Genomic DNA, 22,622 nt, shown 5'->3' on the forward strand with positions numbered 1-22,622 from the left:
ATTTGCATGTCAAAGTATTAAAAAACCAACGTAGTGTAATGGAAAACTGTGTATTTTCAATTTCTTTAATTGAAATCAATGATATCAACTCCCAACCAATTATATCATTTTGGATTATAATAGTACAAATACATATTTATGACTTTGTATTTAATATTAAATGGAATGACATGAAATAGGGGTTAACGTACTACTCCTGTACATCACGAGAGAAGTTTTGCCCAGCGGCACTACGGCATACTCTTATTTCGAATTTAGAGTATCTGGGGAATCTTTAACGTGCGGAGGCGAATTATTGACAAGGGAAAACCACGACGAAGTATTTGAACCCGAAAACTCCTGGTTAGCGAGCCATGCAGCGCCTTGCTCACTGAACTAACGCGGCCCCATTCTATCAAGACACATCCATGGTTTGACATTAACTGACAGACAATTCAATTTTTTTTTTAAAAATGTCATGTTTGGCAGAATGCATAACAGTTAACTTAATTCAATTACCAAACATATGGATCTTTTATTTCATGGCCTTAGTATATAAAACATGACATATATAGTATATGTCATGTTAGGCAGAATAATTAGTTATGCCATTTATTTTATTTGAAAACAAACCCCATCTCTAACAATTACTTGCTTTCCGATGGACTTTTAATTGAACAGATTCCCCAGAACTGCTTCGACCCAATACCACCTTTCTTTTAAACATCAGCTTTATCTAATCGTTGTTGTTGTTGTTGTTATTAGTTGTATTTTACGTCCGCTTCCACCGGGGTGATATCGCAGACAATTTATCTAATCGATGATGAGTTAGTTGTATTTTACGTCCGCTTCCACCGAGGTGATATCGCAGACAAGAAGGGATGTGTTAAATAGTAAGTTCCGGGGGGCGGGGCACCTCATATGAATAAAACTCCATATGACAAACGCACTGACAATATACACAACATACACAATACACTGCAAGCAATAAATAACAAACGTATATCTCACAGAAAATGAAAGGATAAGGGTGGCAGCCGTAACCGTGCAGTGATACAGGATTCACTCAAAATTAAAACCAACTAACTCTAAGGTATAATACACTAAAAATAGGGAATATTTTCCAAACGTTCATTCTAGCATGAAGCATGATCGCCTATACTAAGAAATCACAGACGTATACTTCTGAGCGATTTGAATTTGGAATAAGCTACGTCGATTTTCTCACATTATTATGACACATATTTATGTTTTGTCAATATTTTAACAATCTTACTAACCTCTATCTTTTCTTCTTTTTTTTTAACCCGTTGTTGAATATTGTCTGATGTTTTGTCGTCTTTTCTGAAAATATTCTCAAAAGAAAATTCTGGTACTATCAAACAGTTTCACAGAAATAAGCCTTATTATTATAAAAGAGAGAGGGAGAGAAAGGGAGAGAGAGAAAGAGAGAGAGACGCCTTGGAACGTTTGGCATTCCAGTCCCCGTCAAAAAGTGCTAGGAGTGTGAAGGTAAATTAGTAAGAAGTTGAAAAATATATTAAAATTTAAAATCCAATGATTAAGCAAAGTGTATAATCAACGTACAGGGTAGCTGGCTACTAAAAGTTATAACTTACTTCATTCTTCGGAACGAGTTTTCAAATAAGGTTCGATTTTGTGGCTCAAATAAAAAGCATAAATCTTAACTTGTGGTTGGGTTAATAGAAATACAAATTATAAACTTTCTGGTCAAAGATGAAATAAATCGATCTCGCGGCAGACACTTGTAAGCTCAACGGTTAAGTCCAATAAATAGGGAAACCGAAATTTATGAGATTAAACACATATCAAACCAACGTTTGAATTGTGTACATAATTGTTTGTGGGGCGAGGCGTTCAAGGTCCTTAGCTTATGTCGTCCGACAGTTAGTCCACATAATATAGACAAATCTTTGGGTAGTGGAGTGCAGCAAAGTTGGCCGGACGGTTGATTAGGATATGACCATGTGCATAGTCGCCGATTATTATAAGTTGTCTAGTTTTTGCAAAATACCGTCTAGACATCGTGTATTATTTGTCTAAGAAGATATTCTTATTTATGGTATTCACGTCAGCCATACTGTATGCCACGTCATGATTTAATAATTGAATGGGTGTTCTTTAAAACTGATATATAACCCAAATGAAAGAAAAGAGAAGGGATAACATTACGTGCTTTGTGAGAAAACAATACCGTGTTAGTATATAAATACATCTTAAATTTGTATCGTAAAGTGATAATTCATAAATCATAAAATTGTTGATGTTATCACGACGTTTGCAATCATAAATAAGTAACTATCTATCGAAAAGATGGCGTTTTGTATATACGTAAGATCTATATGAATAAATTTATTATATACATTGAATAAAAACCTTATTGTTTATTATAAACCTTGTTGAAATAGCATGGCCGTGCATTCACCCCTTGCGTCATATTTTAATCAGATTTAGTTACTCAACATGTTTTTTGGGCAGATATTTCTGAAGTAAGTATATCAGTAAAAGTTCGAGATATATTTAAAGACAGGTGTTAATCTGGTTATATTGCATTCGATGTAATTATGCCGGTTAGCCTGATACAAACTGTTTGCGAATAACGGTTATCCAAAATGTTCGTTAGTAGCGCTGTTAACTACCATTATGCTGCGTTCACATCATACACCACTGAATATTCAGATCAGTATGCTACTCTTTACCCAAAGCATCTGCCGTCACATGGTTTATTGGTATTTAAAGCCATGCGGGTTAACTTCCTACTTTTCTGCATCTTCGGATACTAACGCAGCTTTAGTTTCGCTTTGCAAATAAATAGTCGACATCTGAAATATGAATCTGCGGGAGCAGTTAGTTTTCCCGAATATCATATCCCTGAATGAATAGTATGCCCTGACTCGAATTCAGACGTGAGTCTAGAAGAACCTTCACGATTTTTAAATCCCGGTCTTGATATTTGAAAATCGAAGAAGAGCAGGTGTAAACTCTGCCGTTTGTGAAAAGTTGTCCTCCCTCGTATGTTATACATAAAAAACATTCCATTAATAGAATAATTACCTAAACTGATCACGTACATGACAGCGCTTTCAAAATATTTACTCACGAAACCAATTTTAAGTAGTCTCTTCAAAATTAGATGTGATTATTTTATAAGATTTAAAGTTGTGAATTCTTTAAGCCAACATCAAAAGATCACTGTGCAATCATCATTGCTGATACATACTTTAGGGAATTGTTTCAGTTTAGTATAAGAACAATCATACCCTATCTCGTGGTCCTTTCAAGGGAACACAATAGCAATGACAATCAATTCAAAATGCCTGTGTTAGTGGTGTTTACAAGTATTGTATATGATGGGTATCAATGACCTTGTTTGCTAAAACTATCTGTACCGAGTGTGCATATCCAAACAAAATTATGGTTTCAAATTACAGCGCATGCATATAAAGGTAATATCTAGTGATAAGTAGTACTCTAATTAATTATATTTACTAACTTCTAGATTCAACTATTGTAGCATGAACAGTTAATGTGTATAAACCGATGGCCATTTGTTTAAAATGGGTTCTTTTGTCTTGCAAGATGAATATCGTTCTACATTTAAACCATTTTAGGCCCGTAGACTAAGCAGTGTTAGACATTCGCTCTTTCTGCTCCCGGCGGTTTGTTTAAGTTAAACAAATGCAAACAAATTTGTCAAACAAACCATTTTTCACTTAGTTCCCCTAACTAAAACTCGTAATGCTTGTATTATCTAAATAAACATCGATCAATGGAAATCAACATCTCTAGTTTAAATCAAAACGGCCATTAAAAATTAATCAATCGAGCTCATTCTTGTTAAGAATTTTAAAATAACTTGGTTAAAAATATTATTTCTAGAACTAAGTTATATTTTATCTATTTTATAAATATTTGCACCCAGATCTGGAAACTAAAATAAATATTATTTTACAAATATACACTAATATCATATTTGACGATGACAGAAAACAATTAATTCAAGAGTTTGTTGTCGCATATAAAATGACATTAGTATTTTTGCAAATTTGAATATATTTTTATCAACCAAACATAATTTTTTGATAATGAACTGATCATTTAAAGGATCGGCGAAAAAACAAGTGTATTCTTTCAATAAACAAAGATATCACCGAGAAACATTATGCAGATAGTATGCTATGGGTAAAAGGACAAACATTTGCGTAGGGAAAAAGGCATAAATGAAGAACACGCACTCATTTTAATACGAAACTATGTTATATTAAATGCGTGCATTATCTCAATAATCTTATCCCATGTTGACAGATTGGTTACAAGTTAGCAGAATTTTAATATGTTTCTTTTGATTTGCTCTGACACGAAACACTTCGTGTAGACACGTGATGTTAAAGCATATCGTACATATAGATCTAAGTCTGCCACTATAAGTTATAAACTTGTGGTATGACACGTTCATCACCTGATAATACTTACACAAAATATACAACATATATATCCACACGATAGAACGCACCTGTCGTTTTAAATTTCTGTTTTCTAGATTCTTACATTTAACACTTATTCTCGTTTTAATCGGCTGGCATCTGATCTGAGTATATATATCTGTACTCGAATTATTCGTGGAGGTCCACTTTAATTGGCATCGCATCCATATAACCCAAAAATAAACTATATAAATGACATATCTATTTATTGGTCAATAATACTGTTAATCGACTCGGGTTTTTTTCAGATTGTGATTGTCACCGACTTTTCAACCCGATTGTTTTCAGCTTGGTGTAATATAACTCTCCACAAGGCTGCTTTCATACTGGATTTGTTATCTAACTTTTTAGCTAAAAGCTGTTTTGGGATTAGTATCTGAAACAGGAATGGTTACAAGCCTGTTTCTTAATTCACGTTGGTTTGGGTAACTCTCGTCAAGAACAGTTATAGTGAGCGCATATGGCTGCAAACAATCATTATTTGGAAATGTCTTTTTTGTATTCTCGTCATACGTCCCATATTTACAGATATCCATATTTATCACAGATGGGCTTTAAATATCTTAAATTACGGTATTAATCTATTCAAATAATTTCTTTCCTTATCATTGCAGTTATCTGCTTAACACAGTGAGGTGGCTTAAGACACAATGCAGCAAAACTGCTTCACAAAACATAAAACAAACAGTTTATGACAATGGCATGGGACTGTTTCACAAAACAAAAAACAACCAGTTCAGAACAATGCATTCAGGCTGTTTCGCAATATATGGAACAAACAGTCAATGAGGAAGTAAATTTTAACAAAGAACATTAAATTCACTCTATACTATCTCAAGAATCGAACCGCCAATATATCGATTAAGATTATCTTTATCTTATTCATCTGAAGTTCATATTCTATTCTTACATTGAGTACTTACAGAGAAAGGGGACAAAACCCACCAAAGCAATTTTTATTTTGATTAGCTACTTTGTGCTAATAGAAATCTGTAAGAAGTAGCTAATTTTGTCTAATATAAAAGGGGTATGAAAAGAAGCAACTTTAAAAAAATCGCGTCTCTGAAGAATATGCGTGAATTATTCTGTTCTTTGTTGAGTTACTCATAGAAAGTATGAATTAGCCCGATCAATCATAACATCGTACTAACGAAGGTTTTCTAAAAGAAATGAAATGAAATGGTGTTCAACGTCCCACTGTGCTGCACCGCCGACTGAGCTAATAAAGACGGGCATACGCCATAAAGTTTGCTATAAGGGAACGTTTGCCCGGACAGTGAATTGTTTACCTGTACGGGTCCGCGGTTCATCGTCGCACCCTAACGACTATACGTTATCTCCTGTCCTGTGCCACTGACAGGTGGGGCGGGGACAACGCCGACAAAGCCAGGTGAACTTTCTCAGCCAATACCGGGATCGAAGACGTGACCCCTAGATTAGCGAACGAACGACTTACTCACTTATCCACCACGGCTCCCGTTTCCAAAAGATTCATTATATTTTTATGAGCCTGATAGTGATTTAATTGCCCATGAAGTAAATTATTGGGGCTATCCAGTCAATTATATTTAGAGGGAAGGTCCATCTTGGCCCCGAAGCGGGTACCCAAACAACAGAGGAGCCTCCAGCGGTCTCGAATCAATTGAAATAGTCACATATTCATCATTTAATTAAGAACCGTCTACAGGTTTAATTGGTTTTTGAGTACACTTGGTATATATATCTATACAAGCAAGAACTGGGATAAATTCAGAATTTGAACCAGAATTATTCTTAGTATTATTGCCATTGATTTGGTTAAAACGCTTGACTTACAATCATTACAAAGTCATTGAGCAAGTTCCATAATACATCTAGGTCTATCTGTAGGATTTCTAAGTTCAACAATTGATATCTTTACAAAACTTGGCTCTTTAATTAATTCTTATTTGACGGACATCCGTCAACCTTGACCCCACATTATTATTGCTCTTATGATTGAATTATCTAAAATTATATCTTCCGGCAAGAGTAGTAATTTGATATAGAAAACGTATTTGGTGTACTTTTATATATATATAAAGAGTCCAGTTTCGAGTATGTGTTCATATAGATCTATTATTATCCCATGCTTTCCATTCTTTATAAGGTTGCCAGGCAATGAAATGTACACCCCCATGAGCTAGGTTGTCTGGGCTATTTATACAAATGGTCATTATTTAATTGCTTTGAGTTTTGAAAATGAACAGGGTATTTATAAGGTTTGGCTAGCCCATAAATTGTCTGAAATGGCTTGGTAAACTAAAGGCGGTAAAATTGAGAAAATATGTCCTTTATATCGGGTGGGGGTAGGGGAGCGATCTGAACATTGTGCTTTGGTTAGTAAACAAAACCATGCGGTTCTACTACTACTATCCCTTACAAATATAAATATATATATATATATTAAAATTCAAGTATTAGAGAAAAAACACTAAAAATTAAAATTTTGGCTAGTACTTTCATCGTTATCAAACGAATCAATCAACATTTTGGTAATGTTGATTATCTGAAGAGCTTAATAAAATATCTGCCGGATAACTTCGTTCGTGGGAGTATATTTTTAAATAGTATAATGACATTAAAATTAGAGTAACTCAGGGTCCCACTAAATGTTTAGGTCAGTCGAGAGATAGTCTCCCAGTGTATGTGATATGTGTCACTTTGTATTAATCAATTAGGAGCAGAACAGTAGGACGTTAAACCTATTTCATTTCATTTTTGTATTAATCAATTCGTGATGGAATACCCTTGGGACAGGCTGTACTTGTACTACATATGATTGATCATTACATGAAACTTCAGATTGTACTAATTATTCTTAAAAGTAAAACCAACCAGATAGTTCACTGAAGGTCAACATTAAATTTATGTAAAGGCTGTCGTTATATATAATTAAAAACATCTGATTATTAAAAATAGATAGTCACTGAAAGAAGCAAAATTGGCATATTGTAACGAAACACACCCTGTCCAGTTTTTCCACAGGAAAAACACATATCATGGCAATACACAGATTTACTGCATCCTACATAAAATCCAGTTTCTTAAATTGGTAGGCTACCAAAAATAAGTCTTCTGGGATATTTACGATTCGACCATGGACGGACCATGGTCTTGGTCTCCCTGCGCCTGATCCCGTGCGCGTGATATCTTTTGAAAAACCTCCAAATGATGCTGAGTATCAAACCTCCATGGACTGCTGTGCCTTCCAATTTACCAGAAACGACGTAAATTCAAGATCACGTGAGAACATTAACTTCTTTAGATGCCCCAGGGCCTTCCATACAGACTCCTTCTCAATCCATTCTATGACTTCCAGGCTGGGTGGCCAAATAGTCTAACGCGTCCATTTCAGATCACAATGTATGTCATGGGCGTGGTTTCGATCCAACGCATGCCAGAGAATAAGATCTGGTTTTACCCCGCTGCTAAAGGCCATGTGGCAGCGCACAGACTGGAACACACAGTTTAAACTCATATTTGACATGGTCATGACGACGCATGTTTAGCCAGATCCAATGATATTGCATGGAATAAAGTAAACACTCACTACCCGACAGGGCGATTTACCCAACACTACTCAATACTAATTGAGTACTACCCTATTATTGTGAAAAACAAGTATTGGGTAAATCGTCTGCCCGCAAGTCACTCCTACAATTCAGTATTTGGATATCTTGTGAAATTTGATCGAATCAATAAAGTAGAAGAATCCTTATACCCCAGTCACACAGACGAAGAATGAGCTGGAATGCCGTCGGAATGTGTATATACCTGGGTATTCGAAGTGCATCATGGCTGCATTCTGTGTGCATTCCAAATTTTTTGGCCCATTCACGCTTATGCACAATAATTTCGAGGTGCATTCGAAATGGAGACATATCAAATGACATTCGAAGTGTATTCGAAGTTACTCCATTCTCAATATTCTTACGGCATTCCAACAGCATTCGAAACATTCAGAACGAATCCTAGGGAGAATCCTGCCAGAATGGTCCAAGTGCGACTCGAATGAGCTGGAATACTGTCGGAATCTGTTCCGATATTTAAAGAGTTCAAGTGGAGTGCACTTCAAATGCCGTCGGAATCTTTCGATTGTCGCTCGTATACAATCGAATTTGAAATGCATTCTAAGTATTCGAACAGCATTCTTACAAAGCTATAAGAATTTTGGACAATTTGAAATTCCCTACCAAATGTGGCTGGTTGGTTCTACTTGATTTATGCTGATTCCGAATAAGTGTGACGGGGCCTTAAGACACTTTCAAAATGAGAGTTTGCGATTATGTATAGACACATTTTTCAGAACTATTGCCCAATTTAAAAGATGAACCGTTTTAAATTAACGTTTCATTTTGTCTTAATGCGTCGGGATAAGTTTACAGAACTTGAATAAATGACAGATCCAGGTCATGTTTATCGACGAATATTTTCTTCCAGGACATAATGATTGATGTCGATATCAAATGAAAAACTTTTATATCAATTATCTTTCCTACGACCTTTTTTTTTAAAAAAAAAATCCAGAAGATTTATTAGTCCGATAGAATAATAAATGAAATTATTGTGTTAAGAATCATTTTTTTTTTTTTTACTGAAACTGACACAACTAATACTTCAAAAGATATTCACGTTGCTTACATGTAAATGTGTAATTCGAAACCTCTGAAAATATTTTCATAAACGGTGGTTTCTGTTACATGTTGTACATGTCTCTCAAAATTTATTATTTCCTGAATTAGCCGCCAACATAGTTATTTCATTCGCCCACACAGAAAAGTCTAGGCATTTATGTTCTGGCTCAGCACTTTTACGATTTAACATTGATATTCTGCTTGGGAAGATATACAACCTCACATTTTGAAGAATAAATTCAACACATCTACTACAGCACTCAGTGGCGTAGTCGCTACGTGCGAGCGATGTAGACGCGTCATTGCAAGGCGCACATTCTTGTAAACGAGAGGATCATAAATAGGACAGAATCTAGAGATCTGCTTGTCAATCCTGCCTATTTTGTGACCACAATGATGACATAATGGAATCGATTGCCCACGTAGAATCTTCCCCTTTGCTATGCCACTGGCAGATGTATAAAACAAAACAAATCTTACACCCTGAAGTGCAGAATGGACGCATCTACTGCAATACTACAGTACCACACAATTCCTACACTCTGTAATGTAGATCCGACGCAATACTATATTACTATGCAAATCCTACATCTCGAAATGTAGACCTTACGCATCTACTGCAACAAAAATCCTAAACCCCGCAATAGCTTTAGCTCAACACTATCCATTACAAACACAAATTATCGGTCCATTCCAATCAATAGTCATGTTGCCATGTTCCTGGTGTCCAATATTTGGGATACAGTGAAAATTTCACATTGGCGTGTACTATAATATGCTCCAAGAAAGCCATTTGTAATGAGGTACCGAGATAAACGAGTACTTTGTTGAAATTTTAAACCGTACTTCACATGTAAACAGGGCTAACCAGGCGCGAGCCACTGCCATTCAATTTGGACTACTCAAAGCATTTTTCCGTATACAACTGATTAGAAATTAAAATAAATTGTTTTTAAAAAATGAACTTAAATCCGTTTATATACACCCGTTTTACCTTAAAATATGCTTTTTGGTTCATTTTTGTCCATTTTAGATTCCAAAGATTTAGCTCCTTTAAAACACAAGAAAAAGATTTGTGAATGGAAAGAAGGGATTTTAAGACACGGTAGACGATATTTCGTGCTGTATTTTTAAATAACGAAAACTATAAAATAAACTAAATGGGTTTCGTGACAACTGAAACTGCGATTTTTACCATTTGTCTTTATTTCATATTCTCTATTGATTTGGTATAGAGTGTTATTATTGTGCGTGTCATATAATTTTCGAGATGGACCGTTTCCGCCCTAGACAATATAAATATAAGTCTACCGTATTAAAAAGGTAGTGGGTATTAGTTATTTCTGAGAGCAGAATTTAATTAAATTCCCATTATTACTTGTACAGCATAGTTTATTGTGGCATTCACTCTCAGCTAAGCAAATGATATAATTAATCTAGTTAATTTTTGTATCATATGAAAGGAAGAACAGACACTTTTTAATTATTTTTGTCTGTGTAATCATTTGACTGAAATGCTAAGCAAAATCTCTTTCTATTAATCAATGACAATTAGATTTCGATGAGGTCCATCTAAAATAAATATATGTTAATGGTACATCATGAGTTCTGAAGAGCATAGAGCTGTCATTAATTTGTACTCGGGTGACAACCATGGCTTCAGATTTTGTATAATGAATTTAAACTATAAAATGCTTTCCATTTAATTGGTACTGTTTCTCACTGAACTACAGACCCCATTGTTTAGTGGGATGACAAATTTCATGAATCAAATCTGTAGTCCAATCTGATGTCCCTATTTATGACAGTTATGCCAATATAACGTTGAAGAAAATACCATTTACACACTCTGAATAAAAAGCATTTAAATAATAATATAAAAATCCAATACCGAACAACCAAACAAACGAAATTAGATTTAACGTCTTACTTCCTGTACCATCGTGCTAACGAAGACTGACAAATGCCATGTAGTGTGCCATGTCAATCAAACTGAAAATTTTCTGGAAGTTAAACAATATTATGCGTGCATTAGACACCCCATTATTCAGCACCTACACAACACAGCTGTCGAAGCCATGCATAAATCAGTAATACAAGATATTGTTAGTTCTGGCGTTTGATCGGAAATTTTAGATAATCAAAAAATCGAAATTGATCTATCAAAATGTCTGGATTTATAGGGGATATTCTTTTACATGATAATCTAAAATTTATAAAATACATGTCCAGAAAGCCACAAGAACTGGAATTTATACGCCTCATCCTGAACCCAATTTATGGAATGTGTATATTTTTGTAAACATTTTTCACTGAATAGTTTTTTGTTATCTTAGCAATCGAATGTCTGAGTGTATTCGATGAGTCTCTTTTGATAATAGAAAAAAATATTACGAATTATATAAGTGTTTCCTGGTAACCATTATGGAAATACGCCCAGCTACGTCTCGAAAAATAGATAACAATAGCCAACAGCTTATCCGAAAGGAAAACTTGGATTTTGCATTCTAGAGAAACCTGGTCCATACCGTGTGCACAAGCTTATTGGGTCATATAGCACTGGACAGAAGATCCTTGAAGGCACAAAATCAACAGGGCTCATCAACTTCAGATATCTGATAATCAAATGGGTTTGTTCTCCCATGACCCGGATTGCTGACAATATTATGGGTTTGTTTTCTTATGACCCCAAAGCTCGGAATTGCTGACAATAAATTGGATTTGTTCTCTCGTAACACCAATGCAGAATGCTGACATCTGGGTTCATCCCATCAGGCTTGCAATGCTTCCATTTGAATTGTAAAAAGAAACATGTTATAAAGCGGGGCTTTTATCGCGTTCACAATATTTTCGGAAGTGGTGGTGTAACTCTGGGATGTTGAAAATCGATAAGGTTCGTCCTCATGACTCCATTGCTTCATCACACCAAATTTGAAAAAGAAATCAGTTAAAAACTGTAATCGCTATGGAAAAAAAACGTTAAAAAGTGTAGCGTCTATTGCGTTTACAAAGTTTGCGGAAAGGGCTATCGAAACTCTACAAATCGACAGGGTTTGTCCTTTTACATCAAATAAGAAACAAAATCCTTTTAAAACTAAATTAATAAAAGTCTACAAATTGAGTATATATGTGGGCGTATTCCTCCTATGTGTATTTTAAACATGTCAATCAATTTATTGTGACAAGAACTTATTCTGATCTGTAACAATTTTAGTGCTCAACTTCTAAAGAAAAGCACGTCTTCAATAGGTCTTCAATCCGATTTAAAAGGAAAAGAAGGTTCTGTTTTATTTTGTTATGCAATCAAATGAAATATGTTATAATTATATCTGGCCCCGTGAGCCATAGTCATTACCTTAAAATATCGCTACAATATAATAACACATCCAACAAAGATAATTGCAACGTGTTTTCAGCACCTTTGTAAAAGATCGCAGATTGGCCGTAGAGACTTTTGGTCCTGCAGATCCAAATTTTATTTTTACCCGGTTTCTTGCGGCTGTTCTACGAGCTACCAAACCCAAACGGGTCGTAGGGTTTTGTGTAGATCGCAGACCTGCCGCAAGAAACCGGGTTAATTATTTTATATATCAGTTACCAAAGGTCTCTACGGCCAGTCTGCGATCTTCTACCGTGTCTCACCCACGGATTTACTAAAATATCCCCGTAGACAACCCGTATTAGCACGCACGGCGGGTTACGGGCTAAGCTTAAGGCTCCACCAATGCATGTACGATTGCCATGGAACTTGAGATGCTTGTTCCTTGGACAATTGACCGATTTTGATTTTTGATGTGACGTCACTATTCCAAAATGTCGACGATGGCGTTCATGTTCGGTTAATTATTATTACTTTTCTTATTGATTTCAGTTTCATTTTGATGGATTACGATTGTTGTATACAATTGGTTATGGTATATCGCTGGGATCATTGATAATAGCTGTTTTTATAATGATGTGTTGCAGGTAGGTGTCAATTGTTAACTAGATATATTTAATTGTGACGTATTGATCTATTGTCTACTGAAAACTGAAGTGGGGTTATTTATGTAGATACTAGAGATTGAATGTTCCGGAATTAAATTCTGTCAATCCCACGAATAGTGACAATCAAGAGTAATTTCGGGCTACACCTCATGCGTCGACTTATTAAGAAAATATCCCAACAGTCACGACAACCGAAGCATTTAATTGCGTAACGATTCTACTCGGATATCAAGACTGCAGAACTGTGACATGACTGAATTCCGTGTTACTCGATGGTGCGGCCGTAACATGCCTTGAAATTGGGAATCGTCTCACACTCTCTTTAATAAGGTGTTTATAAACAACACAATAAAGAACAGGCGTACTTAAATTGTTTTTGCTACCATCAGTTAATATAATTAAAGCCATATCGGCACACCATGGTGCAGATAGATTTAATAATCTTTGGTTTTATATTTTGCCAGATAATTATATTAATAATAGTAAAATTGCTTATTATAACTTCCTCTCATGCATCAATATTAAATTTGTGTTATCTTGTGTTGAAAGAATTTAACGTAATTATCTTCGCTATTTTCCATTAAAATTGTTTTTTGCACGAGTTCTTTTAATATACACTTACTTTTTCTTAAATGACTGATGAAGGTGTTTTCATAAACAATAGATGTCCACAAAAGAACTGCACTGGAATTTGATGAAGAATGGTCTCCTTGCATGAGGAATCATGCAAAAACCTAACCTCATAATGGCCTTTTATTATAATTTGTAATGAATCTAATATATCATAGATTCATACTGCTTTCGGTCTAATTACTAATATAATACGAAAAATTAACTATGGTAGCACCATGGGTCTTTTGTCAGACTAGAAAGCGGCCCGCGTACTAATACCGGTCACCACATCTTACGTATGACTCGTGCATCTTTTCTTTCCGCATATCTTAGTAGCCTTGTGATCGTCTAGTATATTTACTTGTCTTCTTTGCTTCCTTTTCACGTTGTGTATTCGCTTCTTCTTATCTAGGTAGTTAAGACATTTGTCTTACCGGGAATAAAAATGCATCAGTTTGTTTTTATATTTTATATCAAGCACTAATTACATACGATGCAGGTATAGATTACAATGAAGTCATTCTCTCAATTCCAATGCAACCATTCGCTGGGGCGAGTCTGCTGATATAAATTGCCACATCTTCTTCCTCTGGAATCAAGTGGCTGTCTAACGAATGCTCAGACGTGTAGCTTTTGGGTGTGGGGGGGGGGGGGAATCACGTGGCTCGCTAGCCTGGAGGTCGGGTGTTCGATCCCTGCATTGACCGAGAAAGTTCATTCCGATTATCCGGCGTGGTTTCCCCTTGTCAGTGATGCAGGACGGAGGGTCTGACAAGGACAGCTGTCTAGTCGTTCGGGTGGGACGAAAAACCGGTACCGTGTACACATTGGGGTGCACGTAAAAGATTCCTTGGCAGTTGGAATTCGATATAAGAGTAGGACGTAGCGCCGCTGCCCGGGCAAAATTTCCCTCATAGCACACTGTATTACGTATGCCCGTCTTCGTTAGCCCAGGTTAGGAGCAGAACAGTAGGACGTTAAACCCCATTTCATTTCATTTCGTGTGTAGCTTTGGGTTTGGATCTTCAGTTATTTAATTAGTAAAATATGACGTAATTAATTATAACGATTGGTTAATTAGCCTAATGACGTTGAAAACCACGTAGCAATATAGTCGTGGCGACATTGTTTTTAAATTTATAGACAAAGAATAGAGAAATAAGATGACTTTATATTTCATTAATTAATATATTTGGCAAATTAATAGTTTCACACATATTCACATATATATTATATATAGTGTGTACTTAAATCAACTGAGGGTATAAATGATATATTGTTATATAAAAACGAGTTATCTAGCCAAAACATGTGTCTATAAAATACCACAGAGAGCACATGTGCAAGGAAAAGTACTATTGCGTCATTGGGTTTAATTTAACCAATCATTTTGTTAATTACACAAGTTCAGGGCCATGAACACGCTCTGTTATGCGTGATATACGTGAGTGCTAAATAAGATATCTATTTGAAACTTTCAAGCAGACTTCCATTAGATTCCAGAGAGGTTCCATCTGAGTTCCTAGACAGCCGCGAGGCTGGCTAGGGTGGAGAAATGGTTTTAGCTAGTATTGTAATCTGTGCTATGCTTGTATACCTGTATTCGGATATGCTATATAAAATGTAAAAACGAACTGTTGCATTGTTATAACTGAGAAGACAAACGTCCTAAGAAACCAGTAAGAACCAAACACACAACGTGAAGGAGAAGCAAGGCTAGAGACAAATTCTAGACGAACACAAGGCTACAGAAGTATGTAGTAAGAAAAGATGCATGGGTCGTATGTAAGATGTGGTGACCGTTTTTTTTAGATAATGGGAACATACACCAGAGGTTTCACACGTGATATTTTGTTTGCACATAGAACTAGCCATGTTTTAGTTTTGTAACTCTCTTTATGTGTAAATCTGTCACTCATCATTTGAGTGCACGGGATCTGACTTCTATAGAATGTGTGAATCCAACAATTAGTTAAAGATACAATACAATGCTATTAGTAATTTAAAGAGCAAAAATTTTAGCAATAGTCTTATATTCTTCTCTTTCTTAAAACTGTTTGCTCGGTATTAGGTAAAAGATCCCTTGAAAACCTTTACAACAACCACACCAACACCTATAGGATTACATAAGTATTCAGGTAGCACAATTCGCGCAATCGATATTACACTATTTTATTAAATCGAAAGTATATAAATTTTGTGTATAAAAAAAAATAAAGAAGATTTGGATTTTGTTCTAACCGATGCTTTCCTCGAAGGTGTGCACCCACAGTCTGCACATATTCATCTGATGTTTTATTTGAATTATTTATTTTTTGGAAATTTCCCATTTCATAATTAAGACCACCCAGATTAATGAATGGTATAACATACTGTGAAAAAATCAGTCCCAGGGGACAAAAAAAAATCATTTTATTCAACTCAGAAAATTAGGTGAATTTAATTAAATTTATGCCTAAAATAGAGCAGATCTGGAGATATTTATCGTACTTGCTTGATGTGAAATGTCAAAAGAGAAAGCAGATGCAGACAATTTCATTATTCATCTAAATCAAAGAGATCCGTTGGTGGTGATCTGAATTCTGGTTAATTATTGAGAACGTCTTCGTCGCCCGAATCTACGTATATATTTAAATCATTAACGTGTTACGAATAGCTCCAAATACTGATATATTTATATAGATATGGTTCTCAACCATTTTTTGCCAACGGCACACCTTGCAATATATGAAAAAATAACGACACTCCTTGCTAAATATATGAAAAATATTTGAAATTTTACAAAATAAAAACAGACGACATACAACCGTAGACGCACAGAATGCCTCGAACTAAATAAAGAAAAACACGACTATGAACTCACTTTATTGCAGTGTTTCGAATTTCATCAGTCAAATAGCTAGCTTTTCTTGGTGTGCCGTTCAAAATTTCGTAGAACAATTAGGAAGATTTCGTGTGCTGCGGCACACTGGTTGCGAACCACCGGGTTATAGTTAAAGCCACTCTCATGTGTTAGATATTAGAAATAAAGTTGTTTTAGGGAAGAAAAATAGGGTTTTGCGAGAACTTTCTGCTTCATTAAGCTTCTTCGGGCAAACTTTAACAATTCGCATAGTAATCGGGGGCATCTCGGACAGAGTTGAGATTTTTGAACTATATTCGTCGCTATGAAAGTCCTAAAAAAGAAAATCTCTGAATCCGACATTCTGTGGATTTGATGTCGACCAGAAGCAGGTTGATGCTCTTTTCATGTTGACAAATTTAACCATTTTATTTTTTTAAAACTTTATGAAAAAGTGCAAATTGGTGGCTAGAATCAGATTGTGTATTGTTGAAGTCACAACACTAGGGACCCTGCACGACTTACGCATGGCTGAAGAATCAAATGTCTGCAAACCTCTCAAGGATACATTTAAGTGCTTTAACGTCTGAAAATAATCATTTGTATTTTGTTTTAACATGCCTGACTTGTCCTAAAGATGTGTGACAATAAGGAATAACTAAAATGAACTCCGTGAAAGCCGTATGGAGGCCTTGAAAAAGATAATCTCCGCTAAATTTTGTATTTGGTATCGGCCATTAGCAGATTGATAAGAAACAAAAACCTTGTTTGACGAGCCCGCGTGGTTAATGAATTTGTGTTGTCCTTTTATATCTTCTACCTAGTAACTTTGACAATGTAGGGTATAAACTTAATCCTTATAGAATAATGCGTGATGCCACTTCTCATTTGAGCTTTCCATATGACTACAAGTTTGACAATGTAGGGTATAAACTTAATCCTTATAGAATAATGCGTGATGCCACTTCTCATTTGAGCTTTCCATATGACTACAAGTTTGACAATGTAGGGTATAAACTTAATCCTTATAGAATAATGCGTGATGCCACTTCTCATTTGAGCTTTCCATATGGCTACAAGTTGCTGTTCTCTTGCTGTTGACCGTGCTTTAAGAGTCGGGTGTATTTTCTACTCGCTAGGCATGGTATGTTTACTTCTTCTAGAACACTATTGCACGGTTAACTAATTCGTATACTCCGTTCTTAATCAGCCGTACTGATTTTACCATCATTGTAAAAACCAAACGCAATATTTTCCCAATATTATTTCTTAATTTCTAATCAATCGATAATTTATCAGGCTAATAACTCGCAATATGTATTACCGAATGATATTGATTTAGCTAAAAAAAAATGTGATTTACAAAGATAAATAGATGTATCAACCAGTAATAATTTGTTATTAGGTCGAAAGAACCAGTTGTCTGAAAAAATGGCACCTTTACCGGTTGTTAGTCATTAGGCTTTAAACTCATATGCATACACATTCCCAGTGATAATGATAATCTCTTTTTTTTTTCAATGTAAATTGGCCTTAGGTTTTTTATTGCTGTCAGATCTTCCAGCTTTTATATTCTACAGGTGGATTTAATGTTTATAATGGTTGTATAAATCAGTCGACGGATTCTGTTTTATAGACTTTTATACTAGAGCTAATAGATATGTATAAAATATAGGAAGGGATAAGATTTGTCAGTAAGGGGAATTTATTGTGTGAATAAAATGATATAGTTGCCGAATAAGCGTTTAGAATGTAAGGTTTGTTCTTAAATTCATTTTATATCACGGTTCTCACAGATTGGATATATTTTGGAATAATTTCTATTTTGTTTTATTGGGGTAGATTATCCGGTTTTCCTCCTCGGTGGAATACCTTAATCCAATACCAAAATTATTCTTGCCAGTCTTTGTCCGTTCTCTTTGTTGTTCTAAGAGTTAAGGTCCGCTTACACTTAGGGTTATGTCGTAGATAAGTGTTTCCCAAGACATGATAGGTAAATTGTGCCTGTCACCGGTTGCTCCAATCCATGAACGCGACTCTTGGAGACGATTGTCAAAATTATTCCGGCCCGCTGGGATGATGACAAGTAAATAGTGATTGACTCGAATTGCCACCTGCGCTTCGATCGAGAAGTGCTTGATACATGGTCAGACTGTACTCTGGCTGATCCATCAGGCTATCTTCTTTATCGGCTACGTTATTTCCTTGATGTACTGATTTGACCCTACGGTTTCAGGAAGTCCATCTGTGTAGAACTTGTAACCATAACAACATATTTGATTGTTAGACAATTGTTTTTTGCACCGAATCGATTATCCAATCTTTTTCTAGGGCTTTGATATGGAGACTGGCGAAATGATTGATCAAGTTAACGAGTACGTTGTAAATATCTGAAATAGTTTTGGGGCCGAGGTATTCCAGTGGTAAGGGCATTAAACTCGACTAGAATCTAGGGAATATTCAAGCCCTTTTAACACTTACCAAGGTTTGACAAGTAAAGTGTTGCCTAGTCCTTTGGATAAGACGATACACCACGGCCCACATGAAAAATAATCGTATGTTATTTTTAAAATTATTGTGTTGGCGAGCCGCATTTTATTTTATTTTTCTGGTGATTGTATTAATGAATAAAAGGTTATATATACGTCATGCCTGTCACGTGCTAGTACCGTTTCAAGATTCATCCATTTCTGCTGCTTCATAACCGGAAAAAAAACATTTGTTCACCTGCAGTCTGTGATATAACGTACAGTTTTCCCTGTAAGGCAGTCATACTAGATATTACTTGTTTATTCTGTGCAAATGGCTCGAATTTCTGTTGCCACTGAAGCCCGATATTATTTGAACGAACAAGGGATAGTTTGCATGTCTCATGAGCGACTAGTATGTTTCTATACGCAACCGCATAAGAAAGGTACCGGTTGCTTTAAGTAAATTTGGCTATGAAAGTTTCAGACAAAATAAATTGATGAAGATTTTTGTTTTACCTTCTTTTTTTTAAAAAAAAGAAAAATTATCAAAGCATATCCGGTGAGTTTAAGACTTCATCAGATGATGGTGCCAATACTGTTAGTATGTTCAATCAGTGATTTAAAGTCGCATGGTCAATGATCCGATTGTAACTGTCCTTAAATTAGTCCCACACAATTAACTTACATTTTATGAACAATTTTATCTCTGATAAATACGATCTGGTCCATAACTATACAACAATAATACTTATGCCACTGACCATTTTAATGGACTTTTAACATTACTTATAACCATGATCGCGATTCGAGATTATTATAACCATGATCGCTATTCGAGATTATTGTGACCGGTGATAAAATAAAGAATGAAATAAATCCTATCAATACAATTTAATGTTCTTATGAAAGTACGTATCTAACAATCTATTTCGTATTGCTTATTAATTCTTGTCCATTGCGTATAGTGAATCAATAGAATATTTTAACTTTTGACTAATAATAATTATGTGGTATATTCCAAAGTATAGCATAGGAACCGTCAGATCCATTATACTTAACCATTGGTCTAGATCCTTGATGACATAATTTTCTATATCCCGTCTGACCAGTTAGTGAATGACTTGTATAGACGTTCTAATGGCCATATTCACCCCCCCCCCCCCATAGTCTTAACTGTAAAAACTCCAAACATTTTAACACTTAATGATTGTTTGTAATCATTCATAATTTAGAAATAAAATATTTTACATTTAGTTATTTTCTATGTGTGTCTTTCTTGATATTAATATTTGGCGCTTAGTTTATTTCTATCTGCGCCGTGCTTTTTATTAATATTTGACGCTTCTTTTATTTTCTATCCCTGTCTTGCTTAATATCAATATTAGACGTTTATGTCATTTTCTATTTATGTCTCGCTTGATATAAATATTTCATTTTTAACATTTAGTTATTTTCTCACCGCGCTTTGTTTAATATCAACATTTGACTTTTAGCATGTAATTATTTTCTACTCGTGTCTTGCTTGACATTAATATTGACGTTTATTTTATTTTCTATCTGCGTCTAGCTCACTTGATATTAATATTATTTGACGTTCATTTTATTTTCTATCTGCGACTCACTTGATATTAATATTTGACGTTCATTTTATATTTTCTATCTGCGTCTCGCCTGATATCAATATTTGACTTACTTTTAACGTTTTAAGTACGCGTTTGGCCAAGTAAGAATAATATAAACTGTCCTTATAGCATTGTACTGGTTACTGTAAACCAATTATGTTATCTCCCCGGTTCAAGGAACGGGAAAATGGGGAATATTTTAACGTTATCTCGGGGTCCTGGGGTTTCATATGGGTTAAATGAAAGCAACACAAAATCTACTGCAATGTTCCGAAGACGAAACATAAACAACAAACAAATTCCTCATTAACTTTGGTAAACTTTTTCGTTTCAGTCGATTGAAGTCTAAAAGCAACACTCTTCATCTAAATCTCTTCTTTGCCTTCATGCTACGAGCTGCTCTCTCGTTTCTTAAAGAAGCTCTGTTTGTCAATGGTGTTGGTTTTGATAAAGACATCAAAGAAGAAAATGGAACCTTAATGTTTATAGAGGATGGTTGGGTAAGAATGAATAAGTATTTCTCTGTTTTCTTTGGTTGGTTTAAAAACATAGTCATTATTCGGTTAACTAACACGAACGCTTTTTAATCGACTTGCATTTCCAGTATTTATTGATTATAATGAAAAGGCTAGGATTTAGGATCTGTTCAACACTCGCGCTAAACATATCGTGAATATATTCTAATATATTTCAAAGAAACTCCGGCCGTTTTCAACTACTGGATAATTAGCGATATTGTGCAACTATTAAAGATGGCGTTATGCAGATTGAATTTAAAATGTGAAAGACTACTAAAGGGGTGGTTGCTGTTACGTGTCTACTTGTTCACCCAACACAATCTCACGCAAAGTTGTCATGTCTTTAAATTTAGGATCACTAACATATCGGAACTTTACAGATAAGAAACGCAATATATTTTAATAAAATAATCAAGATACATAGGGCTAGACTAGCTAAAATTTCTTTTCACCAGCAAAAATTCCTTTTCACCACAGACTTGTTGCTAAAGTTGAAACTGATGTTCGACTACCATATTCCTTATATTCGATGATATCACGTGCCTAATCATACCAGTTAATAACTTGTCTAAAGAAGTCTCCATGACCCATGCTGCTGTTGGAAAATTGGTTATACCTTAAAGGAACGAGATTTCCTTTAGTCTGAATTAAATATATTTATTTGTATTTTAAAGTTTTGTGGCTGAAAATCCAAGTGAATAATTAGAGGCGTCTGTAGCCGTGGGAGGTAACCGGAATACCCAGAAACAATCTTGACATTAACTTAGTCGAGTGACCCTGGTCTTTGTCTGGAACATGCATCTATTTGCATAGATAACAGGTCTTCCGACCTATACCAATCATGTCATTTTATCACAAAATACTGGACATCCTGGACAAAATTATCAGTATCGTAAATTCCATCACTAGTAACTGGACTAAATACGATTACTAAATCGCATAATTGAATCGCTGGTCATCATAGAGTCATTTTAAACTTGATTAGTTCGTCCGTTATAGCGAAACCACAGGCAAAAGTAACCAACAAGCACATGCAGAGATGGCACAGATGGCATTTCCGAATGCCTGTCGCTGAATTCCTACTGCCATGGGTTCTTTTACGAGCACGCCAACTTCCATACGGGTCATCGGTTTTCGTCTCATTGAAACAACTAGGCGTTTAAACAATTTATATAAAAATGTCGCAAACATTACAGATGTTGAGATAACCCCCACCATACTTGTGTCATATTATTAGGTAAACTTTAAAAATAGAAAATTAACACACATGTGTTTATTGATAATCAATGTAAATCGATCAGAATAAAGTATTTTTGCATTCTTCTGATTTTTTGAATTGTACATGATTAAAAAAATCGTTATTAAAAGGTAATACTATGAGTCAAAAGATTACTTTAATCGATTATCGATATAAATTACAGACATAATTTA

General features: G+C 35.1%; 1 long non-coding RNA gene across 1 annotated transcript in view; it reads left to right on the forward strand.

The window, feature by feature from the left end:
* Positions 1 to 21,155, forward strand: part of LOC126832487 (uncharacterized) — a 77,428-nt gene extending 56,273 nt beyond the window's left edge. Inside the window, exons 5-6 of the long non-coding RNA XR_007684734.2 lie at positions 13,011 to 13,105; positions 21,008 to 21,155. This is a non-coding gene — a long non-coding RNA (uncharacterized LOC126832487). The remainder of the gene's footprint in view (positions 1 to 13,010; positions 13,106 to 21,007) is intronic.
* The last annotated feature ends 1,467 nt before the right edge of the window (positions 21,156 to 22,622 follow it).

The sequence above is a fragment of the Patella vulgata genome, chromosome 9, assembly GCF_932274485.2.
Source record: "Patella vulgata chromosome 9, xgPatVulg1.2, whole genome shotgun sequence".
In the NCBI taxonomy this organism is placed as follows: domain Eukaryota; kingdom Metazoa; phylum Mollusca; class Gastropoda; family Patellidae; genus Patella; species Patella vulgata.